Consider the following 5,283-nt stretch of genomic DNA (forward strand, 5'->3'; position numbering starts at 1 on the left):
CTCGAGGCCTTCTAATATGAAATTTGTGAGTTCGATAGATGCCTGAAATTGATTGGAATTCAAAGAACACTCGAGTGCTCTGTGTGTTGTTTGCCGAACAAGTTGAAAAAGAAAATCGGCCAAACACACACTTGAATGCACTTGGTTATGCTGTGTGTGTATGAAATTGATATACTCGAGGCCTTCTAATATGAAATTTGTGAGTTCGATAGATGCCTGAAATTGATTGGAATTCAAAGAACACTCGAGTGCTCTGTGTGTTGTTTGCCGAACAAGTTGAAAAAGAAAATCGGCCAAACACACACTTGAATGCACTTGGTTATGCTGAGGTTGAGAAAGGGTTCAAGGAAAGGACTGGAATTGTGGCTACCAAGGTTCAGATCAAGAACAAATGGGACAAGTTGAAGGAAGATTTCAAGGCATGGAAGAAACTAATGCTAAGGCAAACAAGGACTGGTTGGGATCCTATAAAGAAGACTATTGCTATGGATGATTAATGGTGGAAAAAAGCTAGAGCTGTAAGTTGGTTAAAAAAATTTGCTATATTTTTTTTCCATATGTCAAACATGTTGGTAATACTTATAATAATATTATGTGCTTATTTCAGGACATTCCGGGTTGTGGCAAGTTCAAAAAGAAGGGCCTTGAGAATGAAGATGAATTAGCCAAGTGTTTTGCTGACATTACTACTATTGGTATTGATCATTGGTCTCCTCATGTTGTGAATGTTGAAGCAACCGAAAATGTTGATGTGACACAAGATGAGGCAACCAATTTTGAGCCAGAAGGTAATGATTTCATTCCTGAAACACAAGAGGAGGATATTGGTATTTCTCCTTCACCTGCGAGTGGCAAGAGACTGGCAAGGCCTGTTGCAGGAGTGGTAAAAACGCGAAGTCTGGAAATGCACTCCTAATTCAAGAAGCAGTAACAAGTATGGCAAGTTCAGCTAATGAATATGTTTCGAAGAGACATGGAAAATATTCTATTAAGGAAGTGATGGAGGTTGTGATTGCTTGTGGGGCCGGCTATGATAGTAGTGAACATTACATGGCGTCTGAACTGTTTGTGAAGAAGGAGCAAAGGGAGATGTTCATGACCTTGCCTACTAATGAGATTAGGTTCAATTGGCTTAGGAGGAAGTACAATGATAAATATGAAAAGTAGAAATTGGCTTAGTGAGAGTGATGTCATTTGTGTATGCTACTATTTTATTTTTGTCGCATGTGTGGTACATTTTATTTTATTGCATTTTATTTATGTATGGCAGTTGTATCTTACATTTCATTTATGTCAATGTTCACAGATGTCTTCAAGTGAGTCTGATGAATCTAGTGATTCTGATGGTGAATATTTTTTTAAAATGGTTGAGAGCTGTGGTAAGCTAGCACAAAGTTATCATGACTCATATATGGATAAGGCACCGCCGAGATTTATGTTTTCACAACAAAGTGGAATGGGATGGCCGATGGAGACGGTAAACACTCCAGGGGAGTGCCATCGAATGCTTCAGATGAATGAGGTTATTTTTCAGGATCTTCATGACGTGTTGGTTGAGAGGTATGGATTAAAACCATCGAAGCACGTGAATACTTATGAAATGTTGGCCATTTTCCTATTCACATGTGGTGGGTGTGAGTCAAAATAGAAGAGGACAAAATAAGTTCAAACACTCAGGTGAAACCATTAGTAGAAAATTTCATGAAGTTCTAAATTGTGTGGTTGCCATGGCACAAGATTTCTTGAGACCAACAGATCCTAATTTTCACAATGTGCATAAGAGGATTAGGAATGACAAGAGAGCATACCCACACTTTAAGGATTGCATTGGTGCACTTGATGGAACCCATATTCGTGTGTATTTATCACCTGAAGAACAAGTGAGATATATTGGTAAGACTGGAATTGCAACTCAAAATGTGCTTGCCGTTTGTGATTTTGATATGCGCTTCACCTATGTGGCTGCGGGTCAATCAGGTTCTTTGCATGACACTAGTGTATTGTACCATGCATTGGAAGCAGGTGTAAATATCTTCCCACATCCTCCTCAAAAAAAGATTTTTCCTTATGTTCCTTTTCATATTTGTATGCACAAACTTATCTTATTTTATATATGTGTAGGCAAGTACTATGTTGTAGATGCGGGCTATCCTAATCGTCTGGGGTATTTGGCCCCATACAAGGGTGAAAGGTACCACTTACCTGAGTGGCATCGAGGTATGGAATCAAATACTCCAAAAGAGAAGTTCAACCGTATACACTCATCTGTTCGTAATATTATTGAGCGGTCATTTAGAGTATTAAAAATGAAATGGCAAATTCTTTACAAGATGCCCGGTTATTCAATGGTCACACAAAAGAAGATTGTTACTGCTACTATGGTTCTACACAATTTCATATGTGAACATGCTAGCGTTGATGTGGACTTTGCTAATTTTGATAGAGATCCTACCTACATGCCTACTATTCCGGAAAGATACAACAAGTATGCCGTGTCTCAACATGCCTCCAATGGATCAACATCGGAATCAAGCTTTGTGACTATGGACACCTTTCATGATAGTATGGCTACATCAATTGCCCTAACATGGAATTAGTGCAATGATTATTGTAACGACCTTATTTTGGAACTATGAATTTATTTCAAAATTTTAAATTTTTGGAACATGTAACTTATTATTATTTTGAACTTCAATGCATGTACTTTCATTTTATATTTGTGATAAGTAGTTCAAGTCGAATCAGGGGCAGGAAAAGCAATCTACCCTCAAACTCCTCTTTTCTGGAGCTAGGGATGATGGGATACGAGGTAGGCTACGCTAGCGCAAATCAAAATTTCTACCGCGTAAAACCAGGAAGAACTGCCGTATAAGGATCACGGGATTACCACTCGACGCACTACTGGTGCGGAAGATGTAGATATGCGTCGATGCAGTGAAGACAATCACGTAGTCGTACGTAGTCGATCAACGTAGTCGTACGTAGTCGATCACGTCCAGCAGCTTCTCAGCAGCTCGTCCACGTGCAACAAGATCGCCTCCGGTGCCGCGGCTCGTCGTCGGCTCGTCGTGGCTCGTCGGCGGCTCGTCGGCGGCTCGTCCAAGTGCTGCAGGCGCAACACCTCCAAGGTATCCACACGTGCAGGGAGGAAGCGTCGCAAGCCGGACTGCTAGATCCGCGAGTTGCAACAGGCGAGGGCGTGGGAGGCGCGGCAGGTGTGTTTCGCCAAAAAGGTGTAAACCCTAGGGTGCCCCCACCCCTCTATTTATAGAGGTTTCTGACGGGCCCCTGGATCCGAGGCCCATTAGTACTTCTAAACCTAATCCAACTCGGATCTGATCCGAATTGGGCTTCCAGCCCCTTAAGTGTGTGACCCTATGGGTTCGAATACGTATAGACATGGCCCGAGTACGCCTACTCGGCCCAATAGTCGGTAGCGGCCTCTAGCAAGACGTGCCAACTCCTATACGCACACGAAGATCATATCAGACGAACCATCACAACATAATATACATGCTATTCCCTTTGCCTCACGATATTTGGTCTAGCTTCAAGCCGACCGCTCTTTCTCGATCCCGTGATTCGGAATCCCTTTGTAGGTTAACTCTTAACCGTACGTAGCATGGCCATGCATTTTCGGATCCGATCACTCGAGGGGCCTAGAGATATCACTCTCAATCAGAGAGGGGCAAATCCCATCTTGATTGACCATGTCTCATAGCATGCTTCTTGACAAACCCGAAAGCTACCTTTATAACTACTCTGTTACGGCATAGCGTTTGATAGCCCCTAAGTAGGTCGATCCACATCTAGAATACATGCGACAATCTCAGGTCTAAGGACAAAGCGTATATGTTGTTTAAAGAGAGAACTACTTCTCGTGTTGGGTCAGTCCTAGCACATGTCTCCACATGTGTCCACATTATTAGTTCAACATCTCCATGTCCATGACTTGTGAAACATAGTCATCAACTAATACATGTGCTAGTCTAATATTCATGTGTGTCCTCACATGAACTCCGACTAGGGACAACTTTAGAATAACCATACAAGTAAAGAGTTTCACATACAATTCACATAATTGCAAATCAATTCAAGTAGCCTTCAATGGATATTCAATGAACACAACATACAAATCATGGATACAAATGGAATATCATCATCTATATGATTGCCTCTAGGGCATACCTCCAACAAGGGACACCCTCCCAACCAAACACCCTCACCAGACAGCTCCAACTCCACCTAGAGCTGGCTCCACCTGGAGTTCTGGAGTGGAGCAGCTCCACCCAGAGTTGGAGTCATGCCAAACAGGGCCTTAGTCTGGCTCATTATTTCTCTTTTTTTTAAACGCCAGCCCGTTATTTGTACGTGGGTGGGCTGGGGAATTTTCTCGCTCCTTAGGCCGACGACGATGGTCGTCACCATTTTGTTTGTTGGTGGGATTCTTCTTGCTTTGTTTATCTTTATGAGATATGGTATGACTTGACACGATCTTCCAAATAACATTTTAACCATTCATTTATTCTATATTATATTGTTTATAAGATATGGTATGACTTGACACGATCTTCCAAATAACACTTTGACCATTCATTTATCCTATATTATATTGTTTATGGTTATAAATTAATAATCATATTACGAATCCAACCATATAAAGTTACATTATAAAAATAAAAAATAAATAGTCAAATTATTGATCAAAGATTGCAAACTTTGAATCTTGATATGCGTGTGTGTGTAAATAAAAACGGAGGGAGTAATATGAGTATCATTAAAAAAAGTGACCACAGTGGGAGATCGAACCCACGACCTTCTAATTCGTAGTTAGCTGCGCTGTCCACTATGCTCACTACTAGAAATATGAGCATTCATCCTCGGCCTTAGTATCGGTTGCATTTTAATTTGGTACTTGTGCCGGAACCGACCAACTTAAACTGGCTTAAGTGCGCCTAATTGCTATCAGAATAACAATTATCTGAAATGCACTTAAAACAGTGTAAGTCCGACAGTCCATCGAGTGTCCCTAGGACTCCTCGAAACATCCACGACGTGTCTCATAGCCATACATCAGGATCACTTTCACGATGGGAAAGCATCAACAGATATTACATTTTTACATATATATCAAATACAGATTATTACAAACTATAGTTTGAAACAAACTTAACAGTGCAGGTTAGAGCAGTACTAAAAGTTTAAATCATAAACCAGTCCAGGCAAATAATTAAACAGCTGAGGTTTATTCTATGGTATAATGAGACTCGTAAAATACCCTAG

The 5,283-nt window shown here is 40.9% G+C and overlaps 1 pseudogene; it reads left to right on the forward strand.

Moving 5' to 3' along the window:
* The first annotated feature begins 212 nt into the window (after positions 1-212).
* LOC105915039 lies at positions 213-1,167 on the forward strand (annotated as a pseudogene).
* The last annotated feature ends 4,116 nt before the right edge of the window (positions 1,168-5,283 follow it).

The sequence above is a fragment of the Setaria italica genome, chromosome VIII (assembly GCF_000263155.2).
Source record: "Setaria italica strain Yugu1 chromosome VIII, Setaria_italica_v2.0, whole genome shotgun sequence".
Lineage (NCBI taxonomy): Eukaryota > Viridiplantae > Streptophyta > Magnoliopsida > Poales > Poaceae > Setaria > Setaria italica.